Source organism: Equus przewalskii, chromosome 2 (genome assembly GCF_037783145.1).
Source record: "Equus przewalskii isolate Varuska chromosome 2, EquPr2, whole genome shotgun sequence".
Lineage (NCBI taxonomy): Eukaryota > Metazoa > Chordata > Mammalia > Perissodactyla > Equidae > Equus > Equus przewalskii.
In genome coordinates, this window is record NC_091832.1 from 3,582,006 (window position 1) to 3,606,711 (window position 24,706).

Below are 24,706 nucleotides of genomic sequence, written 5' to 3' on the forward strand. Positions count from 1 at the left end.
CCTCACACCTCACCAATGAACAGGTTTCCAGATGCTCCTCTCCATGTTAGTTACCTAATTCAGTATTCCAGAGAATCTGAAACATCAATTTGTCCTTTGGCTTAGCGGAAAGAGCAGCTGAGGTATAGACTAGAGCCCTGTGCTTAGAAAGGAAGATCTGAGTTTAACACCACTGTGTATTAATTGTGCAGCTATCGGCAAAACACTTAATCTTTCTGAATTTTCTTTTGTCATCTGTAAAATGGAAAAATTATTCCTTATTTATTCATTTGGTGGAAAGATTACCCTTGATAATGAGGAATTGCCGTTAAGCTCTGTTCTTGTATAGCAATTATCACCACCTATGCCATTCTTTTCTTTACCACCCACAATGATCAAGTTTAAACACATCCATTTTCTTTCTTCTCTGCCATCTATTCTCCAATTGGGGAGATACTATAGCATAATAGCTACGAACATAGACTCCTAGTTCAATTCTTGACTCAGCCACTTGACCCTTGACCTGTAGCTTCTCTGTTCCTCAGTTTCCTCATTGGTAAAATATCTACTGCATACTGTTCCTCTAGAGGTTGTGGTGGCCAGCCTGCAAATGGTCCCAGTGCCCCCTGTCTCCCAGTGTTCACACCCGTGTGTGGTACTCTTCTATACTGTACGAGCATTGGTCTGTGTGCCAACAGGATAAGGCATAAATGAAGGCATTTCACTTCTGAGATTAGGTTATGGAAGACTGTGGCTTCCACCTTGGGTGATCTCTCTGCCTTAGGCCCCTCATTGCAGAGGAAGCCAGCTGCTGCGTCAAGCGGCTCTATGGAAATGCCCGCATGGTGAGGAACTGAGGCCTGCCAAAACCGCAGGAATGATCTTGGGTGTGGTTCCCCCAGCCCAGGTAAGTTGTGAAATGACTGCTACCCTGACTGTCAGCTTGTCTGCAACCTCACGGAAGACCCTGAGCCAAAACGATCCAGCAAGCTGCTCCCAGATTCCTGACCCTCAGAAACTGATAATCAATGACTTTCCAACAGTGAGCACTGCCTGATGCATACTGAGCATGCAGTAGAATATTAGCTGTCTTTATCATCTGCCCTCTAACAGCTGGCACTCCCACATCTGTAAAGCTCATTGCCAATGTCACTACATTGCTCTACGGCATAGTCAGTGTCAACGGATTGAGCATGGACAATTTCTCTTCTTTTCTCTGACCCCCATAAAGACAAAACACTGTTAGAGGCTCTGCCTCTCCAGCCTCACTGCCGCCCTGGGTCTTCGTTGTACATCCTATTCTTCAGGTCTCTTTTTTGCTATCTCAGTCTTCTTGGATGTGTTGGGGATTCAGATTCTCTTTCTTTGGGACATGGACTTTTGTTTCCTTTTACCTTGGGCTTTGTAGTTGCAGGGCCAACCATTGAGTCAACTGGTTTTTCTAGAAGCAGAGGTTGAGATGGAGTTAGGAGTATGAGAGCTTTATTGAGGGTAATGTGTGTGAAAGGTAATAGGAATAGAAGCAACATTGTGAAGGGAAAGCTTCAGACTGTGATGCAGATCTGACACCTGGGGAAGGAAAGGAAGGAAGAAGCAAGACTGGGTCAGGGTAGCCTCAGATCACAATGCATGCTGGAAAGGTCACTGATCCAACAGTGAGCTTCAGAACAAAGATCTGAAAGAGGAGCCTTAATTCAAGCTGCCATGGCCAGGCTGTAGTACTTGCCATGTTCAGGCATTAGTGAGGGCTCCCTGGGAATCTTGGGGCTTCAGCTTAAAAGCTGAAATGGATCCAAAGACGCTGATGGCTGGGGGCTATCAGCTCACTTCTCCTTGCAGCTGAATGGCGGTTTCTTCTTGAAGAGAGGCCTGAGCAGCGTACTTCCATGGCTGCCACAGCCATCTTCATTCCCACAGCCAGGCCTGGCCTCCCGATCCCCAACCTGTGTCAAAGACCTGTGCTTTCATCTTGCATGGCAACAGGGATCTGATCGACCCCGAATGGAGTGTCAATATGAAAGAAGAAGAGACTCATAGAAGTGAGACAAAATTAATGATCTCTAGGGTAACCTTAGGGGACCCAGGGGTGGTTGATAACAATCAATCATCATGTTTTCACCGAGCGTATACTATATGCTTTGTACTGTGCAAGGTATTTGCTGTAGGAAATCCCCAACCATAGAATCATAAAATTGGAAGGGACTTGAATGCCTGGTTTAAGTCTCCCTCTCGTGAGCAGGAATCCCTTGTAGACTACCTCAAATAGTATTCTACAGTATCCTCTTACATACCTCCAGTGATGGGGGGCTTCTCACTTCTGTCATCTCCTTGGTTGTTAGCTCTAACTGATAGAATATGCCCTCTTAAGTGGAATTCAAAATGCTCCCACCACCTTTAATTTGTGAAGTCACTTTAATAAGACTTCCTACTCTCTCATTTATTAATCCTTTAAATATTTGAAGACAGTTGTCATTGTTCCTGAAATATCGTTGGAGAAGGAGGGTATCAGAGTCTCTGATTCTCCAACTGTGAAACAATGGGACCTGACTAATGTGGATCACTAGGGTCTCTTTATGACCTAAAAGTCTATGAAGCCTTGAAAACTTCATGGAGCAAATCTCAAATAAAAGAGAAATCCATATAAGTTGAAAGACAATGTGTTCTCTCTGAAGTGTTTGTTGTACATTTCCTCCGGAACACATTGGAATATGGACTCAGGAATAGTGGGGCCATCTGCAGAGCGATTGCCCATTTATGTTGAAATAAAACAGACTTTGATAATTAGAAGCATGCTCCTCAAGATGAAACAATACAAGCTCTCCACATTTCCCCACCATTAGCAATTCCCAATGTTGACTGGACACGTTAAAACAACCCCCACTTGCCATCAGGGAAAAAATAAAACAGTCGTTATGGTTCACAGCACAAGAAAGAATTCTTTATGCTTATGTTTAACCAGCACACACTAACGCACCAAGTACTCACTGTGTGCTGTCTCCACGGTGGGTTCTTTCATGTATTTTATTTTGTTACGTTTAATATTCACAAGAACAGTATGAGGTAGATTTTATTAACTCCACATTCCAAATGAGGGAAGTGAGCCTCAAAGTAATCACGTGACTTGTTCAAATTTACCTAGCTGGTTGAGTGGATGAACTAGGACCTTCTGACTTACAGTCCAGTGTTCTGCCATTCCATCAGCACAAGGAAAGTTCTTGATAAAAGACCTATGACTGTGTATGTAGAGTGTGCAACTATTTTAGTTTGGGTCACCCCAGAAGCACCCTCCAAAACAAGGATTTAGGTGAAAGTAGTTTATTTTAAGAGGATAAGGAAACACCAAAAGAGGATGGTAAAGCAAGTCAGAGAAGGGAAGGCAACCAACAAATCGTGCGTTAGCAAGTCAGCTACAGCTGTGGGCAACTGGAGCTAAATCCTGGGGAAATTCTGAGAGCTAGTGTAGGACACAGGGCACAGAGTTAGCCCAGCCAAGGCGGAAGGGGCTGGGGCATTTATAAACCAACTGTCAGTCATTGGTTGAAGTCTCCTAGCAGCTGTTAATTTCCTGGCACTGACTACCTGCCATGCAGCTGGACAAAACATGCTATAGAAGCCTCAGGAAGACGTCAGGCAGCGAAATTCAGGAGCTAGTAATTGGAGGCTGGGCTCGAGTGCACTGAACTACAGGGCAAGAGGATGTGGGCAGAGCCCTGACAGCACCTGCTATAGCAACTAAGTGCCACATACTGTGTAATCTGTCAACAAACATATCTTGACCGCCTACTGTGTGGGGTAGCACAGGGAGAACCAGACAGATATGGACCAGCTTTCATGTGGCTTATTATCTAGGGAGTAGGGCAGACATAAGACTTTGAAAACAGAACTGACATTGGAACCGCCACCCACCGAAGGTGAGAGAGACTTTGTTCTGAACCTAACTGAACTGATTACCTGCTAAAACAGCAAGAGCAACAACCAATCAACATGCATCAGAGGATTTTAATGAGACCTAGAGTCTCATAACAAAAGACTCAAAATGTTCAGGATATACTAAAGTTACTTTACAGACAAGGACCAGGAAACTCTGGCCCACTCTTAAGGGAAAAGACGATCGATACATATCACTCCGAGCTAACCCGAATGTTGGAGTTACCAGATACAGATTTTAAAGGAGCCATTAGAACGATTCTCCTTGAGGTAAAAAAGTGAATACTTTTTAAGTAAATGGTAAGATAGAAGCTTTTAGCAGACAAATATAAAGGATAAAGAATCAAATTGAAACGTTAGAACTGAAATATTCAATAACTAAAATAGATGATTCACTCTATAGTCTCAACACCAGAATGGAAGGAACAAAGGGAAGAGAAAAAGATTGGAAAAAAATTCAAAGAACCTCAGGAAACTGTGGGACACAAAGAATATGTGTAATGTAGTTATGGAGCAAAATAACAAAAGAAACACCTAGGAACCCATAAACGAATGTAAGAAGTAGGACAATGTCAGTCCACTAGCTACACCTCTCCCATTGTCACACCTCCTTCTCAGAGCTAACCTCTCCTGATTTTTGTATCTATCATTCCGTTTTTCCATAGTTTTATCGCATATGTATTTTTTCTCCAAATAATTTATTTCAAAATTATTTTTGTTATAATACTGGATTTAATCATTTGAAACTTGCTTTGTAGCGTAATATCTAAGATTCATCCATGATGTCATAATCTATAGCTACAGTTAACTAATTTTCATTGTTCTATAATATTTGTGTATAACTATGCCACAATTTAAATGTCACTTTCCTGTAGATTAATATTGTATTATTTCCAGTTTTATTTGTTTATTTATTTTGCTATTACAAGCAATGTTGCTATGATATTTCTTTCACTTGTCTCCTGGTACACATTTGTATGATTTCTCTAGGGAGAAATCTCCAGGAATGAAACTTCTTCTGGACCATAGGGTATGCAAATATTTAATCCTTGCCAACAAATGTCAGACTTGATGATTTTTTTTGGTTAGTATGGTGAGTAAAAATCCTACCACAATTTGCATTTCCCAAACTTCTAAAAAGTTGAATATCTTTTAAAATGTTTATTTGCCATGTGTGTGTGACTGTTTTTTGTGAAATGCCAATTCATATCTTTTGCCCACTTTTCTTTTGGGTTCTTTGACTTTTCTCATTATTTATAGCAGTTCTTTTGACATTCTGTACACTAATCCTTTGTCACATAAAGTGTTACAAACATGTTCTCTCAGTTTGTGGCCTGTTTTCTCACCTCCTGAATGGTATCTCTAATTTTAGTGCAGGTGAATGTATCACTTTTTCCTTCTGTGTTAGCATTTTTGGTGACTTATTTGAGAAAGCATTTTTACCACATTGTCAGATAGTCTCCTACATGATTTTGTGTAAATTTTAAAGTTTTGCCTGTCATATGTATCTTTAATACATTTGGGACTGGTTTTTGCATATGGTATGTAGGAAGGATCCATTTCATTTCGGTTCATTTGGCTGTCGTATTCTCCTAGCACTGCTTATGAGTAAATCCTCTTTTCTCAAATAGTCTGTGATGCCCTTTTGTCAGATAACAATTTTTCATATATGTGGAGGTCTATTTCAAGAATCTCTATTCTAATTCTAGGGTTGATTTGTCTGCACCTGCACCAGTATCATACTGTCTAAGTTAACCAGCTTTGTGATAAGCCTTGATGACTGACAGAGGATATCCTCCCGCTTTGGAAGTACGTTGGCTAAGAATTGGTCTTTGCTCTTCCATGCACATTTTAGAATCAAGGACTCAGTTTCCTTAGAACATCCTTAATGGGATTTTAATTGGAATTGTATTAAATCTACAAGTCAATTGGAGAGAATGAACATATTCATGTAGTCACTCTTTTAGCATTGTCTTTTTTCATAAGTGATATATCTCTCCATTAACTCGTCTTCATTTAAATTATATTTTCTAGATGTTTAGTCTTTTTTTTATTGTTTTACAGGAGTTCTTTATATATTCTGGAGGTTTATAGGAATAGAAATTCATTTTCATATATTGATCTTATAAGCAGTCACATTTAAAAATTATTTTCTTATTTCTAACAATCGGTACCTAGGTTCTTTTAAACTTCTTATATAATATAGTTATATAGTTTTCAAATGTGATCATTATTTTTCTTTATTCCCCCTAGACGTAATTATTTTTGTTTCTTCCCTTTGTCTGATATCTCTAAGGAACCGTGTTCTGTTCCTTAGAGCACCGTGGGGCTATCTAGTACCTAAGACTAAGACAACCAATAGGAGAAAAATTGTGGGATCTGCACACGTTCTTTTCATCCAGGAGAACAATAAGATCACTTCCACTTAGAATTTTCTAAAAGGATGGTGGAAAACAAAGTTCTGTTTTAATTAGTCTGCAAGTCATACTCATTCAACATATTAATTGCTCTTATTGTCTCTAATCAAAGATTATTAGATATCATTATTTCCGTTTTACGGACAAAGAAATTGAAATGAAGGAATGGAATGTACGCTGGCCAAAGTCAGAGCTCTCTGAAGTATTGGAGCTGCAGTTTGAACCCAGTGTGTCTGGATTGTTCCACTATGGCAGCCTCACTCAGAACTTGAGGTGAGTAGAGCAAGAAGCAAAGAAAGCCCCTGAATTACTAGTCTAAACAGTGGAGTGCACTGGGACGTTGTTCACAGGATGGAGAAGGTCATGAAAGGCGTGTGGAGGGGCTGGGGTAAATGAGTTTGATTCTTGAAGTTGAGAACTGTTTCTCCCTCATGGTCTAGTTCACGGACAATTAAATTCTCTTTGTTAATACAGTGGTGTGCCACATAATGATATTTCAGGAGAGGATGAACTACATATATGATGGTGGTCCCATAAAATTATGATGGAGCTAAAAAATTTGTATCACCTAGTGACATTATAGCTGTCAGAGTGTCATAGTGCAACGAGTTGCTCACCTGTTTGTGGTGATGATGGGGTAAACAAACTTACTGCACTGCCAGTTGTATAAAAGTATAGCACATACAATTACGAATAGTACGTAATACTTGATGGTGACAATAAACAGCTATATTGCTGGTTTGTGTATTTACTATAGTATACTTTTTATCATTATTTTAAGGTATACACTTTTTACTTAAAAAAAGAAAGTTTACTGTAAAACAGTATGCCGTGTTACACCAGCAGCAACCTCATACAGCTCTTGCTTACTGTGTCTCTTGATCACATCATTTTCTCTTGTGCTTGACTTACTTTCATGTTGTTTTGTTCATCATGGCCCCTAGGCATACAAAATCCACTGCTAACATTGCTAGTAAGAGGCCACGTAGAGTGATTGACCTGGAAATAAAATTAAAAGTGATTAAGGACTACAAAGGTAGAAAATCAGTGATGGTTATTGTTTGCCAGTCAGGCATGTCCCGTCCCACCATAGCTGTGATCTTCAAGAACAAGAACAAAGAGACAGAGCTGTTAAAGGATCTGTTTCATTGAAAGCAACGAGACTAACAAAAAATCAAGAAGGGGCCTATGTGAGACATGGAGAAACTTCTAATGACTTGGATTGAAGACGAGGTACAGAAGCTGATCCCTCGCAGCACCATGACAATCACGGCCAGAGCAAAAATTTGTTTGTGATGTTGAAAGAAAAGGCTGGACTTGACTACAATGTTGAATTTACTGCTAGCTCTGGGTGGCTTAAACAATTCCAGAATTATTATTCCTTGCATAATGTGAAAGTGAGTGGTAAGTGTGTGAGTGCTGAAGTGAAGGCAGCTGAAGAATTTTTGGAAACTCTAGATAAGCTGATTGTGGAGGAAAATTACTTGCCAGAGCAAATATTCAATATGGATGAAGTCTCTCTATTCTGGAAACAGATGCCTAAAAGGACTTTCATCCATAAGGAGGCCAGGTCAATGCTAGGTTTCAAAGCTTTTGAGGACAGGATAACACCTTGTTTGGGAGCAATGTTACAGGCTACAAATTGAAATCCTCTGTGATCTGGCACAGTGAGAACTCCAGGGCCTTCAAGGATGTCAATAAGCACACACTGCCAGTGTACTACAGGAGCAAGAAGTCATGGATTTCCCAGCTCCTCTGCCAAGATGCCCTCCTGAATTGCTATGCCAGTGAAATGGAAAAGTACTGTTTGGAGAATAACATGCCTTTCAAGATTTTGATTATTGTTCATAATGCTCCTGGACATCCTTTTTTTTTTGGTGAGGAAGACGAGCCCTGAGCTAACATCTGTTGCCAATCATCCTCTTTTTTTTTCTTGAGGAAGGTTGTCCCTAAGCTAATATTTGTACCCATCTTTCCTCTATTTTGTATGTGAGATGCTGTCACAGCATGACTCGATGAGTAGTGTGTAGGTCCATACCCAGGATCCAAACAGGCAAACCCCAGGCGGCTGAAGTGGAGCGTGCAAACTTAACCACTACACCGCCAGCCCAGCCCCAATCCTCCCTTTATTGGTGGTCTTCATCCCAACATCACAGCAGCGTTTCTCCCTCCAAACACCACCTGCTTGATCCAACCAATAGATCAAGGAGTTATAGCAGCCTTTAAGGCCTACTACCTAGGGAGGACCTTTGCCCAGGTTATTGCTGCAACTGAGGAAGACACCGAGAAGACACTGTTGCAGTTCTGGAAGGATTACAACAATTGACTGCATCAAGAACCTTGATTGGGCTTGGGATGGTGTCACCAAGGAGTGTATGAAGGACAGCTGAAAGAAAACACTCAGGAGGTTTGTCCATGACTTCAAAGGATTTGCCAAGGATGAGGAGGTTGTAAAAATCAACAAGGCTGTGGCGGAGATGGCGGACAACTCTAACCTGGGTGTAAATAAAGATGACACTGAGGGGCTCCCAGAGGTGATTCCTGAGGAACCGACTGATGAGGAGTTGTTGGGACTGGAAGAGGGACGCTAGCTGAAGAAGAGGCAAGAGAAAAGGAAACTGCAGGAGAAAAAAAAGAGGAACCCCCATGAAAATTCACAATGAAGGATTTAGAAGAAGCTTTTGCAGACCTCAACAGGCTCCTTAAAAAGTTTGAAAACATGGACCCAACACTGAAAGGTTTTCACTAATAGAGTGGAATGTTCATGGTGCATTATCTGCTTACAAGCAAATCTATGATGAAAAGAAGAGACAAACCAAGCAAACTACCATGGACATCTTTCTGAAAAGAGTGACCCCTCCCCAGGAAGAGCCTCAGGCAGGTCCTTCAGGAGGCATTCCAGAAGAAGGCATTGTTATCACAGGAGACGACAGCTCCATGTGTTATTGCCCCTGAAGACCTTCCAGTGGGACAAGATGTGGGGGTGGAAGATGGTGATAATGATGATCTTGACCCTGTGTAGGCCTAGGCTAATGTGTGTGTGCCTTAGTTTTTAACAAAAGAGTTTAAAAAGTAAAAAAAAAAAAATGTTTAAATTTAAAATAGAAGCTTATAGAATAAGGATATGAAGAAATAAAATATTTTATACAGCTGTACAATGTATTTCTGTTTTAAGCTAAGTGTTCTTACAAAAGAGTCAGAAAGTTAAGAAAATTAGAAAGTTTCTAAAGTAAAAAGTCACGGTAAGCTAAGGTTAATTTATTGCTAAAGAAAAAATATCTTTTCCTAAGATTCGTGTACCTAAGTGTGCAGTGTTTACAGAGTCTGCAGCAGCGTGCAGCAACGCCCTAGCCTTCACATTCACTCACTACTCACTCACTCACACACCCAGAGCAGCTTCCAGTCCTGCAAGCTCCATTCGTGGTAAGTGCCCTATACAGGTGTGCTGTTTTTCATCTTTTATACTGTATGTTTACTGTACCTTTTCTATGCTTAGATATACAACTGCTTATCATTGTGTTACAACAGCCTACAATATTCAGTACAGTATCATGCTGTACAGGTTTGTAGCCTAGGAGCAGTGGGCTATACCATAGAGCCTAGGTGTGTATTAGTCTATACCATCGAGGTTTGTGTAGGTCCGTTATGACGTTTGCACAACAACGGAATTACCTAACAACACATTTCTCAGAACATGTCCCCGTCATAAAGTAATGCATGACTGTATTTGGAGAAAAATAATTTTATTGGAAATGTTCTTAGAAGTTTTAGAGAAGATCACAACCTCTTCTTTTTGCTGTGTTTTAGCCTGACGCTGTGGCCAGCTGTTCACGTATGTCCTTTTGAGCCAGCCAAGAACAGCTGCTAACTGTCACTGCTCAGCTACGTGACAACCATGCTAGTTCAAGGCCCATAGCTATGGAATTCACTGTCACAGCAAATATAAATGAATCCAAACCTCCATTTAGTATGTCCTAGCGTATCTTTCTTTTGAGAGGAGTTGGAGGGGTGGAAACCCTATTAACAGCTCCATCAAAAAGAAAAAAAGACTTTTTTTCTTAAGTCTCCCCAAGAGCCATTTCATCCAGAAATCTGGGACCTCCACAGGAGTATAAATCTGTAACAGCAGTCATTTTAAGACCATCAGTCAATCAAAACCATCCTTCCACGATGCAAGGGGCACCAGCTGTGTCAGTCAACATCCCAGCTAGAAACAGACGGCAGTCAAACTGGATGACCTGAGGATTGCTTTGAAAAGGACCATTCACATTGGTATAATGGATTAGGGAAACAAGGATGCTGAGGTAGTCTGGGGCGAGCACCATAAGAAGCGATTATAGGCTCATGCTAGGAAGCTTAACGAGAAAGGTAGTTACCAGAACCCAGAGAGCCTGATTTTAGGACAGGGCATCTGATAAGACCTGTGGCCTTCAAATGACGGACACAGCCAACATGAGGTGATTTGCCATGGAAACAGCAGAGACAGTATATACCAAATCTCACTTCCTTTCTATCCTCTGATCTCCTCCTCCCTTTGACTGAACCCAAGGAAAGCAATGATCATGGGAGCATATTGATGTGGTTCATGAAGGCCAGTGTCCAGGAGAACAGAGCAGCTGGGAGAATGGTGGAGAGCGGACATGAAGGTCCTGTTGGAAGATATTTGGCAATGTCCACACTTTTGCCTGTCAGTATCCTCTCTTGTCTTTGTTCAGGTAAAAGATTGATGTCCTTGGGCCAGCCTTGGTGGCTTGGTGGTTAAGTCCAGCATGCTCCGTTTTGGTGGCCAAGGTTCGGTTCCTGGGCGTGGGCCTATACCACTCATCTATCAGTAGCCATACTGTGGTGGCGGGTCACATACGAAAAGAGAAAGATTGGCAGTGGATGTTAGCTCAGGGTGAATCTTCCTCAGCAAAAAAAAAAAAAAAGAAAAAGAAAGAAAAGAAAGAAAAATGATTGATGTCCTCAACACAGATGATGCAAAAATCCCATTAGAAACTACAACATCACAAGTGGATCTCAATTTGACTATATTCCCATCTGAAACTTGAAAGAACCCTAGCCATCATCAGGTTCTTAACGAAAGGCTATGGGTAGAAATGAGGGTGTATAAGAAAAAATTAATTAAATAAAATATGCAGATATACCCTCAGCTTCCATATAACATATCATGAGGCCTATGTAGATAACTATAGCTGCCTTCTACTACTCATTTGTATTTCCATTGCCTCTGCCAGCCCCTCAACCTGATGGCGTTCTTTATCCGTTGAAGTGACCCATATCTGTATTCTTATGAGATCTAAGTCCTTGAAGATCCTGTTTGGGTCCCCCTCATTTTCCAGTGAACAGGACTGTTGGAGAACAAGATGTGTCCCAGTGAATCCTCCAGGTTATAGACACAGTTCTATTTATCACCATTGTGTAGTAGCGTCTCAATTTCCCTCTGGTAATTGGAATCAAATAACCTTGCTGGGACAATGACATCCTTCTCTACCTGTTGGTTCAGCAGCATGGGAAGCCCGGGAAATATGAAAGAGCAGCAGTCTCAGCATCTCATTCAACAGTAATAGAACTTATTCTCTGGTGAAAACATTTCTCCTTTGGGGCAATAACAACCCCAAACCCGTTGAGCCAAGGTGATGGTGTGGCAGGTAAAAATTTCTCCATAGGATGTTGTCTCCCACCTGGTGCCCAAAATGAGCCCTTATTAGGCCGTTCCACCATTCTATCAAGCCAACTGTACATGAGTAATGGGGCACCTGGTAAGACTAGTGAATTCTGTGGGTGGGAATCCACTGTCACACTTCCTTTATTATAAAATGTTTTCACTAATTGGAAGCAAATCTATGTAGGACGTTATAGCAATGGGTAAGGCCTTCTGTAAGGCCACAAAAGGTACAGCTATCTTAAGTGTGTAGGCGTGGAAGGAAAATCTTTACCTAGAATTTGTGTTTATCCTTGGTTGAAGAAATACTTCTCCCTTCATGATGAGCTGGGTTTAAGGTAACCTACCTGCTACTGGGTGACTGCTAATCTCCCAGAATTAGTGCCATATCAGGAGTGCAGCAATGGCCTCTGCTGTTGTCAGGTTGAGCATGCACCAGTGACAGATTAGATTTTAGTCAAAGCATTTTATATCACAGAGAGGATGTCCAATCTAAAAATATTACTGTGTAGGTGGAAAAATAACAATGACACTGTGGAATTAAAATCATAGCAAATTTAAATGAGCCGAGGTAAAAAACGGTTTGGTTTGTAGGGCTTATTATTTCAACACATTTTCTTAACATCAACTATATGCCAGGGGCTGTTTGCAGGGCAAAGGATACAAAAAGGAAAACTTTACAATTTCTACCTTCTAGAAACTAAAATATCAAAGCAAACAGTTTCTAAAACTGTGATAATTGTAGCAAATGAGATACGCGCAAAGTGTTACAGGAACAAAATTGATTTTTCCTCGTGGAGTAAGGGAAGATTTTAGCCAAGGATTTGATATTCAAAATGACAAGGCAGTCTAGAAGAAGATAAGGGAAAGTATGGTATTTTAGGAAGAAATGTCACCGAGGCATAACCATGAGCTACTTCTCACTCTAATGACTTAGAAAATGTCAGTTAAGTTACGCCATTGCATTATAGGACTATACAGGAAGGAGCTGGAGACGTGTGCCTGACTTAGGAACACCTTGATAAAGAAGGTCTAGATCATAGAAGACCTTGCAGGCTGGTAAGTGGCTTTGCCTTTACTCAGCAGCAGGAAATCACAGAAGGGTTTTAAGCAGGGCGGTGACATTATCAATATTGTGTGTTAGCACATTCTGTAGAGGAATTGATTGATACAGGGCAAATAGGAGCTTAACCCAAATGGAAGGAAAAATTGATGGCGACCTATTTAGGATATTTTCAAGGTTCTTGAAAAAGGGAGACACAGAAGCAAGAGATGTTTAGGAGATGATATCCTTATGACTTGGAAACTGATTGGATAAAAGGTGAATGAAAAGGGGCAGACTTAAGTATCTCTTAAGGTTAGGACTCAAATGGCTGGTTGGGTGATGATGCCATTTATAGACAGGGAATAAAAGAGAAGAAATAGGTTTTGTGGGGGAAATACTTTTAACTTAATTCAAATAAACACAATTGATTCAATTCTTACGTATGATGAAAATAATGTCTTATACAGTTTGGGTTAGTATTTTTAAAAGGAGTTTGAGGTAGAGGTATGAGTCTGGAACATAGGCTAAAGTTCAGGATTGAAGCCATAGATTATAAAGTTAGGAGCATGTTGGGGGCAGAGAAAGGATGGATGAGAATGAAATCTTTTCACAGCAGTGAGCAGAGTGTGAATTTCTCGTGTCCCTCTCCGTACTCTAAATGCCACAGGACAGAAAACTTATCTGCTAATCCCTAGTTACCTGAAACAATGCTTGGTACATAGAAAGTGCTCAAAAATGTTTTTTAAATGACAGGTGGGAAAGGAATAAATTGACCAAGAAGAAAATGAATGAAATATAGGAAACACCAATATTCAAGAGGAGAGCAAAGGAAGCAGTGAGAAGCTCTGAGAAAGAGAGACAGAAAAAGATAAACAGAGGCTAATGCTGTAAAAGTCACAGTAGGACAGTGGAAAGAAAGAAAGAGCCAAGAGGGTAAATGTTGCCAAGATGTCAAATAAGTTAAAGGCAGGAATATGCACAGTGGAACTGGCCATGAGGAGAGAGGAAGAGTCAGACTGCAGTGGATTTCAAACTGATTGGGTAGGAGGAAATGGAACTAGAGAGTGTAGACAACCCTCTTAAAAAAATTGGATGAGAAAGAAAGAAAAGGAATTAGATAAAAGAAAAAAGATCCAGAAGCAGATTTTAATTTTTCATTGTCTTATTGTTGGTCCTAGTACTTAAAAAAAATATCTACTTTGGATGAAAGAGATTTGATCAGGGTTATATGCTGCAGGAGAAAGGGCACGTTGCATCTCAAAGAGGACATGATTTCATGATTGATGGAGCAAGACTGCAGAGAAGACTCAACTGGACACTGGGGGGAATGGTTGTAGCTTGATCCTTTGAGTGGCAGCTGAGGGGCTCTCACAGCACTTGCCTTGTGGACTTTGGAAAGACCCGGCTCAGGATTCGCTGCCTTTTCAGGCTTCCCATGGATTTCTGTGCCAGGTTTCCATCAGCTCCCTGGCTCAGGAAGTGTCCTGGCTGGAGTGGGGAAGAAAGGACATTGAGGCAGAGTGTGGTGAGAGCCATGCGGCATCTGCTTGCGTCTGGGAGCTGACTCACACACTCAACATCTTCCCCACACCCGACTTCTTGTGTTTGGGTTTTGCACTTTCCTATGGAATCGTCTTTACTTTCCTCTGAATCAGAGTGGGTTGGGAAATATAAACACAAGAATCATGACAAACTTGTCTGTGTGGGAAAGAAAAGATGTCGCTGCAGAAAAGATGTCCAGATGCAGCATCTGGGTAGCAGTCACAGCAGAGACAGAGCAAGGGAGCTTCATTAGAGCTAAAATCTTTGTTTCTTTTCTTCCTTTTTTCGTTCCTCATTAAATAAACTTTCTTTGCTCTAAGGTGGAAACTCAGAGATGAAACAATCGAGTTCCCTGTACTCAAGGAGCTCTTGGGATAGTGAGCTAGAGATGTGAAAAATATGGACCAAGACCCGGGAGTGGAAGCAGATTGGCAGGTGGGTTATGTGACCCCCAGGCCTGAGAACTGAGGGGCCCAAGGCAAGTAAAAAGCCAACTCTGTTTCAGGGAAGGAAGTCTAAGGATGAATAGGTTGAGGTAGCTGATTCTTCTACAGCAGCTGAAATAAAAAGAACAGAAAAAAGAAAGAAGAAAAAGTGAGGAGCAATGTCCCCTCCTTCATTCACCATTTATAAGGTACCTGTTAGGGGCTGAGCACTGGGTGAAAAGACTTGCAGCCACGTAAGTGGGGAAATGGCCATCGTGCAGACTCAGAAAATCACACAGTGTCTGGCCCACTGATTCCCAGCCTGGGATCCCTAGACCTTTAGAGGTCCCAGAATGTAGTAACGATGAATCCATGGGATTTTTAAAATATTTAAAGCTGAAGTGAAGGTATTTCAGGGTGACCTAGTAGGAAGTGAAGGGTGAGGACGGCTATTGCCGAACTTCCAGGGGGCCACGCCCCCTCTGGCCATACTGAAATACTTTCGTTTCTCTGAGCAGTCACACTCTGGGTGTGTGACATGTTATATTTCTTCTGCCTTCCCTCCTTCCTCTATTAGCTAACTCTAAGAAGTCCTTTAAGACTTGGCGCAGGTGCCATGTTGTCAGGCCCAGTCTAGGTTGTTTCTCTTCTGGATTCCCACTCTAGTTTGTGCTTTCCCTGTCCAAACCTTGATCACTCACACTGCGTTGAAACTCTGTTTCCATTGGTGTCCACTACAAGACTGTGGGACCCTCCAGCACTGGGACGATCTGGGATTCATCCTTGAAGCTCCAGCATCCAGCATGATGTCCCACCTAACAAAATGTCCAGCTCACAAGAGTTGCTTTATAAACATTTGTTTAATGAAGTTATGGCCAGAGAAAAAGCAAGAGTGCTTCATTGTGACTAAAAAATTTATTTCTGCCTTTTTTATGTCTTCTTTTTCTTTCAGCTACTGCGGAAGAATCAGCCACTTCCCTCAATGGATGCTCAAACTTCCTTTCCCAGAACAGATTTCTTCTTGAATTTTCTCTTGGGACCCTCGTTCTCAGAGGTGGGGGACCACATAACTCATTCTGCAAAATATCTTCCACTCCAGGCACACTTGGCCTGATACTGCATGGGGCAAAGGAAGGACAGCCAGCCAGGAGTCCCAGGAGAGAGTTCAGATACGTCCAATGAGCATTTTTATACAGTAAAGAGTCTGCCGCTGACTCATTTTGTGGCCTCCATAAGTTATTGACCCTCTCTGAGTCTCACCTCCTCTGTAAAAAAGAAGGTGAGAAGGGGTTGGGGACTAGATGAGAGGTAGCATAGAGTGGGGAAACAGACAGGAACAATGTGGAATCAGACATACCTGGAATGACATTCCAGCCTTGTCACATGTCCTCTTTGTCATGTGGCTTCCTGATTCTCATTGCCTCCTGTGTAAAAAGGGAATGATGATACCTGGCTCTTCAAGCCATTGTGAGAATATGTGGGCAACTAAAAAAAAATGCCTGTCATTTGGTAGATACCAAACAAATCACACTCTGCCTCTCTAGCGAAAGGGATCTTCCAGTTCTCTATTTCGTATTCTAGATTTATACCTCCACACAGTCGGTCTCAGTCAACACTCTCTTTAACTCTCCTCGTACAGTTATTCAAATACTTCATCCCTTTTCCCTTTCCTCATTCATTCATGTAAAAAATATTTATTCTATTTATTCATTCGGTATTTTAAGCTAAAGAATTCATTTGGAAAAATCCTACCTCTGCTCTTTCAGTGTTGGCTAAGTGATGCTAGACTAGCGGTCCTCAAAATTTTTGGTCTCAAGAACCCATTACACTCTTGAAAATCAGTGAGGAACTCAAAGCCCTTTTGTTTATGTGGGATATATCTATTAATATTAGAAATTAAATCTGAGAAATTATAAGAATATTTATTAATTTATTTTAAAATAACAATAATAAATCCACTACATGTTTTTGGAAATGACATTTTATGAAAAATAACTCTATTTTCTAAAATAAAAATAATTATTGAAAAGTGTGGCATTGTTTTATATTTTTATAAATCTCTTTAATGTCTATTTAATAGAAGATAGCTGGATTCTCATATCTGCTCTGAAGTCAGAATCTGTGCAATATTTCGTTGAAGTCTGTGAAGAGAATCCAGATATATATGGTCCAGAAAATCCAGATATGGCTATAAAATTAATTTTGATAACCTTTTAAGATAATCATGGATATTCTTCTTTGATATTACACCAAAACTTGACAAGCAGTAATTTCTTAAAGTTTAGCTGCAATGTGAAATCTGAAACCATATCAATGAGCTTTCTACATTTTACTACATTGAAATCCACTGGTCTATCTTTCCCTTTGAATATATTTTTTTGCCCATGCATAATTTGGTAACATCATGCACTGGTCATGGGGAAAATATCAGTTCATAGAGTTATGCAGATCTTTGAAATGTTGACCCATTTCATTATACAATGTCAAAAAATCACATTTCTTATTATCACCACCAGTATCCTCAGAAAATCTGAGTGTTAGGATGTTGTCAAGCTCATGATGGCAGATACAAGTTTTTCAAAATTTAAGTTTTTGCTTGAAAGCTTGAATTCAATCTTTGGCAACAAATGTCATGAGTTGTTTTCTTTGAAGTGGTAGGCTCTCTTCATTCACTTTTGAGAAAATGTATGACATACTCTCAAGTCTGAATAACCATAGTTTGTCACTCTTACAAGTAATAAAAGTAATTTTTACTGCTTCATCAAGAACATTTTTAAGTGAAATTGGCTTTTAGTTTTATTTTTGTTTTTTAACTGTGAGTCATAGTGTTAAACAATACAACAACTACTGATACAGTTTGATGTCACACCTTGACTCGGGCTACAGCATCAGCAGTTTCACTCACCATGGCTTTTGTGCCACCAGTCAACACAGTATCAGCACAAATGTCAACACAGTGAAAAGAGCAATTACTTCTTTCTATTACCGTGAAAATAGTTTTTACTTCACAGACTCCCTGAAAGACTCTTGGGTATTCCCAGGGTCCATGGACCACGTTTTAAGAAACACTGTTAATATTTTTTGTTTTGAAAGGTGAGCTTGCCTCCACTGTGGACTAGTCATCAAGCATGATTTGGAAGCAGTTCTCATTTTTCTTTGACAATGACCATGGCTTCTTTTCCAGATGACATCTGCCTAGTATGTAATTGGTGACTACATCCAAGTAAACATGTGGAAAATGAGAGCAAGCGGGCGTGCGGGCTCGGAGGGAATTGCTTGTTTGGAGGATGATGGGAGAGTGCAGTTCTGGAAGGAGTTCACTTCTATGAGTGTGTATTGCCAGCCTTCAAAAATTGCCACATGTGTGCTGTCATACAACTTATAACGTGCCTGAGGGGTTCAGCTTATTGTAGAGAAAAAACATGGGCTTTATACCCAGCCAGGCTGGGTCCCAATACCAGCTCAGTCGCTACTATCTATGTGGTGTCTTCCAAGTTGCCTTACCTTGCTAAGCTTTAATTGTATCATCCGGAAAATGAAGGCACAGCGCTCAGAATATTATGATGCTAAGCATGTAAAGGATGAGATGTTGGGTGAATGCTTCGATGGACCATGGAAACCCCGCTTCAGGGATGGACTGACTTCTTCATCCACAGGGAGTGCTGCTGAAGATGGCCCTCACTGTCAGTCCTCCTCGGAGAAAGAAGAAAACTGCTTTGTCCAATGTCACACCTCCTCTCAAGGGGCAGCCTGCTTCCAATGACTGACTAATGGTCTGGATACCTTATCGCAACCTAGTCCAGCTCTGAAAGGCTGTCTCAACTCCAGAAGTCTTCGTGGAGTAAGCTGAGGCCTTGTTGGGAGTATAACACAGCTCAGCTCCCCAACCTTTGTCTTACCTCTCCCCTTCCACAAATATCATCCCCAAAGCCCTCCTGAATAAGGTCCTGGATGCTAAGCTTCACTTAAGAGTCTGGTTTCTGGTGAACTGAATCTGAAGCAGAGGCTTTATTAATATTATAATTATTATTTATAACCCTCTACTCCTTCCAATTATGGGTAGGCCCTAGTAGCTGGAGCGTCCTTGGAATACTGAATACCCTGATGGTTGTAAGAGGAGGGTTTTGAGAGGGAGCCAGGAGAGGGCTGAACTAATCTCCATAATTAAGGGGGCATCAATATAGTTTGTGGGGAGGAAGAAATCAAGTTGTAATGAGAGAAGAGACAGGGAGGCTTGGGGAGAAGAGGACAAGAAGAACCCTTTCTGGAAGAAGAGTCAGAAGAGGAGACTTTGGGGTTCAGACATGTATAATGAAGATTTTTATATAGTAAGGATTCTGGAACCACCATGCTTGGTATAAACCCCAGCTCTGCTGCTTACTTGCTCTATGACTGAGCAAGTTACTTTCCACCTTTATGCCTCATTTTCTGTAAAATAAGAATAGTAAAAGTATCTACTTCAAAAGGTTGTTCTGAAGAATAAATGAGTTCATTAGAAATAAGAAGATGAAAAACGTTTTTCCGTATATTTGCCACTCTCCAATGGGAAGTCAGAGAAGCATACATAAATTACAGTAATGAGGTTTTATGCTGTAGATATACATAACTTTAGTAGTTTCATAGAAGACAGAGTTCCTAAGGCCGTGTGGGAGAAAGAGAGAAGTCTTTGCAGAAGAAGAGACATTTGAGGGACTGTAGAATGAATCAGAGCTTGTACGGGAAGACGAATATGGAAAGATGGAGAGGATGGCACTGGAGAGGACCCGGAGGTGTGAGACGCCCGGGACCATGAGGGTTTCTAACGTTCCTGACTCACTCTGACTGAAGTCTAAAATCTGCGGGAAGGAGTGGGTGGTCAGAGATGCCACAGAGAAGTGGGCAGAACCAACCAGCTCTGCTCGACTCCGTGTGCCAGCAGGGATTTCAACCTGTGGACACTAAGCAGCAGGGAGGGACAAGGCCGGATTCACATTCCGGCATCTTTGAGGAAATGATTTCAAGGTGAGGAGTCAGGAGTCTAAGAAAGACATTTCCAAACCTTCTCTTCTGTCTCCTGAGGTGATTAATAATAACGACTTCTTGAATTAATATTCATAAAGTGATTTTGGAGCTCTTACTCACACTGTTAATTATACTTTAATGTTAAAATGTAAACGGCAGCAACCTTTTTTGAAGGCAACTTGGCAATATCTGTACATTCTGAAAAGCACACACACACTTTGATCTATACATTCTTTTCTAGATATGCAGCTATATTAACATATTTATAAACGTATTTGATCAAAGATGTTCACTAAAGCATTGTTTGTAACAGCCAAATACAAAGCATAAGCATCATATGCATAAGTATGGAAATGATTAAATTGAATTACGAGAATTTAACAGAATACTGTGCAATCAAGAGCAAGAATGATCAGAAAGGGACAGTCTCCACCTTCTACTTACAGGAGAATAAAAGGAAGTTGGAGGATACAGCATGTAGTGTTCCTTCATTTGTGTAAGTACAGTTTATGCATAGAACGTTTTTGGCAGGATCCACAGAAACTGGTGACAGTGACTGCCTTTGGAGAAGGCGACAGGATGACTTAGCGGCCTGGTCTAGAAGGGTGTTATGGAATGAATGCTGTGTCCCCACAAAGTTCACATGTTGGTCCTAACCCCAAGGTGGATATATTTGGAGGTGGACCTCTAAGGAGGAAATTAAGGTTAAATGAGGTCATAAGGGTAGGGTCCTGCTCCAATAGGATTAGTGTCCTCTGACATGTCAGACGGCTCACTCTCTCTGGCCAGGCACCAACAAAAGGCCATGGGACAACATAGGGAGCAGGCAGCCGTCTACAAGCCAGAAGAGAGCTTTCACCAGTAACAGAATTTGTCAGCACCTTGATTTTGGACTTCCCAGACCCCAGAACTCTGAGAAAATAAATATGTGCTGTTTAAGCCACCCAATTTGTAGTGTTTTGTTACGGTAGCACAAACAGACCTGATAGAAAGGGACACAACTTTTAATTATATATTTTTTTCTTTATATTATAGATAGCTTGGTAAAATCATTTGCTTCCCAAGCCTCACCAGCCTAAGAAGTTCTCAGCAAATTAAAGGAGAGGAAAACACCTGCGCCTCCCTTCATGAGAATCTCGAAGGTCCCAGCTCTCTCCCTTCAAAGCTCTTCCTTTTCCCTGGCAGTGGGCTGGAGGTCACGTCCTCCCCAGAGGCCGGCACTGTTTACTGCTGTTGGAGACACCTCTCTGCTGCCTAGAAGACTCCAGCAATACAAGCTGCTGTTCCTTTAGAAGTTGATCTTAGGCGTCAGTGTTATTCAATTTGCCTTAGCGCTTTGGGTTTGCCTGGCAGGTACAAGAGCAGTAGCAAAACACAGTAGAGACTGCATGGGTTCCTGAATTAGACAGCCTTCCGTTTGAGACCTCAGCTCTGCACCTTCTCAGTGGTCTTGGCATAGCCGTCTATAAAGCCTCTCTGATCCTCTGTTTCTTCTTTTGAAAAAAGGGGCTAAGAATCAACAGGGTACAGATTATGAAGATTCGCAATAAAACATGGAGTGTACCTGGCCCCTAGTAGACCCCCAATAAGTGGCTGCTATTATTACAAACGACAGTGTTATTTTTCCAGTCTCTTTTGCGGCTCTTGAAAGAACTTTACCAACTCAACAAACACCAATGGCTATTCTCTCCCTGATTAGTGGAATTGCTGCCTCTGTATCAGGACTGTAGCTTCTTAATCTTTCTGTTTTGTTATGGTCTCTAATTTGAGGGAATTAGGGATATGTTCTCTCTGGACTGGTTGGAGGGCATTTGCATGGCAGTCCCAGTGTCCACAGATAACCACAGATAGCCCTTTTTCTGACCTTAACCACCAGATACTATAATCTTCTTTGAACTTATGGTTATTTCCCGGTCAACCTCCGGCTTGAGAGCAACCTTTAAACGAACCACCTTTGATGTTTTAATACTCACCAACTGGGGGAAGCATATTCCACAATTTCTTACCTTGCCTCTCAGGTAGACAGTTTATTGAAATGAGAAGAACATTGGCTTTGAGGTCAAACATTCTTGATTTTGTCCCTGCTAGTTGGGTGAACTTAGGCAAGTAACTCAGCTCTGGTTATGTCATCTGTCCCATGGAGGTAATTCCTATCTCATAGAATGGCTGAGAGAACTCAGAGAATCATTCAATGTCAAGTTATTAAAGCAACGCCTAGTATATATTAGGCACCTACTGAATAATAGTTCTTTTATCTCTTTTCAAATAAGAAAACTATTGGCCTTCAGAGGTGTGCCAGAGCACCTGAAGTTGGCCTCATCCACCTCCAAATTAAAGTGAAATTGGGAGCAGATTCTTTTTTTGTTTGTTTTTCTTTGGGAGGGGAGGGGTGCAGAGTCTTAAATGCACCCCATTCAGACTACAGATCATAGAGTCACGGCACTCTTTAAATGAGAAACAGTAGGCTTTTGGAGTCAATTTTGTGAATCACTTTTAACAATTTTACAAGGATATTTGTCATGAAATTCTAAACACTAATCTTATGCATGTCTTGAATGTTATCTATTCACCCTGCTTCTTCCAATAATTTAAGGCTATTTTATTTTGTATTGACGTAGTTTTGTGAGCTATCCCAAACTCTCTGTGGAAAGAGTAGGGGTATAGAATACATAAACAAAACAACGAAATGAAGTACAAAAAATAAAACAGCCAAAGAAAGGATTTATCTAGGGCAACTTTCTGCCTCAATGTGTGCTTTGCATTTCAATTGGGCTGAAAGCCTTGAGAGAAACATACCATTTTTATGACCAAATACTACTTGACCTTTCTCATTTCTTTTTCTACCCACAAAGAAAATATCTAAAGGACAAAACTTTCTGATATGGAACAAATTCTTATTTTTCTCTGGCACATCATTTATGGGCTTGTCAAAGACAAAGAAAGAAAGGCTTGCTGAGAGTCATGGGAGCGTGTGGTGCTCGCAATGCACCTGGCATTCCTGGGTCTGTCTCCTACTGGGGCACAGAGCTGTGGGGTGGGCTGGACGTTTTCAATCACACGCTCTCTTTGTCTGTGGCATTAACCCTATGAGCCTTCTCCACTCCTTCCAAAACATTTGGCATGCATCTCCTTCCCCAGTCCTGGGCTGATAGAACAAACTACTAGAATCAGTTGACACAATCTCTATCAGAAGCAACTCGGCTCGTCTTATCCCGAGCCAATAACGCACAACACACAACATGGCTGAACTCCAAGGTCACTGCACATTAACAGACGGGAGGGGAATTATCAGTGGAGAAATACAATCAAGCACCATGTGGATGGGTGACAAGAAGTCCTCTGGCCAGAGGAACAGATTACATACCAGCACTGTGTTGGCTCACTGCCCCGAAGAAATACATAGCAATCCACACTCGGGGAAAATTCCATGAAATAGCAGAGCAGGAACATCCTGAAGCCAATGGCAACGCATTCCAAGAAAAACATCCAATGAACCAAACCCCAAACAACACAGACCTCAGAAACGTAAATAAAAATTAACTGAAAAAGGAAACCTTCAGAGTCTTGGGAAGAAACACAACAGATTAAGTGACCACAAAACACTAAAACACCAACTAGTTATTTACCCACTGCTTTGTGGTAAACACAAGGCCTGTAGTCTCCAGGAGGTTATTTCTGGGCGCCAATGACTTAGCACATAGGCCAGCAAAGAGCGTGGACTGTATTTTCCTCCCCAGGGCAAGTGGCATTTATAATGGGCCTGAGAACCAGAGGGAAGTTCTTTGAACCTCTTAGTCTTATAGCTATTTATAAGGATGAGAGAAGAGCAGAGGGTGGGAAAAGCACTGGGCTTAAAGTCAGAAGCCTTGGGTTTGCATACCCTGTCACTTACTAACTCTGCTATCCTGGGCAAGCTGCTTAACCACGCCAAGTCTACCAGTTTCCTCATTTGGAGAAATGAACGGATAATAATTTTTACTTCTTCCTCACAGGGTTGATGTGAATTTTAAACAAGAAAATGGATGTAAAGTGTGCTTCATAAAAGGCAAAGTACAATACAACAGGCAGTCATTATATTTGTTGTTTCTATTGCTGTCACTACTTCATTTATCTAGGATCATAGGAGAACTCACGCCCACCCACTTCAGGTGAATTTCCTGAGAGCAGAAGTGTGCCCCTCTGCACATCCATTTCAACTGATTTGGCTAAAATCTATAACCATTCACTTCCTTTAAAAAATACCGTTTAGACTTCTCTTAGACTTAAGACTTTCTTAAACTTGACTTAGAATCAAAGGTATGAACACCTGCTATTGCTCTGAGTAGCAGTAGGATCAGTTCTGTTGGCGTGTTTGTTTTTGATTTTCTCTCCTTCTGGGAGGTCAACTATAGCCTCAACCACTGACTTGTTTTAATAGCTTCTCCTACCTCTTTTCTGCTTGTGTATTTCTAATTTGGTCAAAACCAGATAACCAAGCTTGTTAGAAGTGAGTGCTAACTATGAACCCGCAAGTCTCTCTTTAGAATCTTGGTAGTAAAACGTATGGCGTTCATGCAGGGGCTTTGAGAGCACCATGGTAGAACTCAAAGATCTCTTTTTGGCTTGAGATTAGAGAGTGGAAGGTGTTAGAAAAACTGACCTCAGGGTGAACATGTGGTGTCTGAGTTAGGAATATGCTGGATATATTTGTTCTGCTCACATCGCT

At 41.2% G+C, this 24,706-nt stretch overlaps 1 long non-coding RNA gene across 2 annotated transcripts in view; it reads left to right on the forward strand.

Moving 5' to 3' along the window:
• Window positions 1-24,264, forward strand: part of LOC139079083 (uncharacterized) — a 118,073-nt gene extending 93,809 nt beyond the window's left edge. Inside the window, exons 2-5 of one of the 2 annotated variants that reach the window (XR_011532380.1) lie at window positions 5,616-5,715; window positions 6,436-6,596; window positions 15,953-16,054; window positions 21,037-24,264. This is a non-coding gene — a long non-coding RNA (uncharacterized lncRNA). The remainder of the gene's footprint in view (window positions 1-5,615; window positions 5,716-6,435; window positions 6,597-15,952; window positions 16,055-21,036) is intronic. The other variant, XR_011532381.1, reaches the window with a different exon arrangement.
• Window positions 24,265-24,706: the final 442 nt, after the last annotated feature.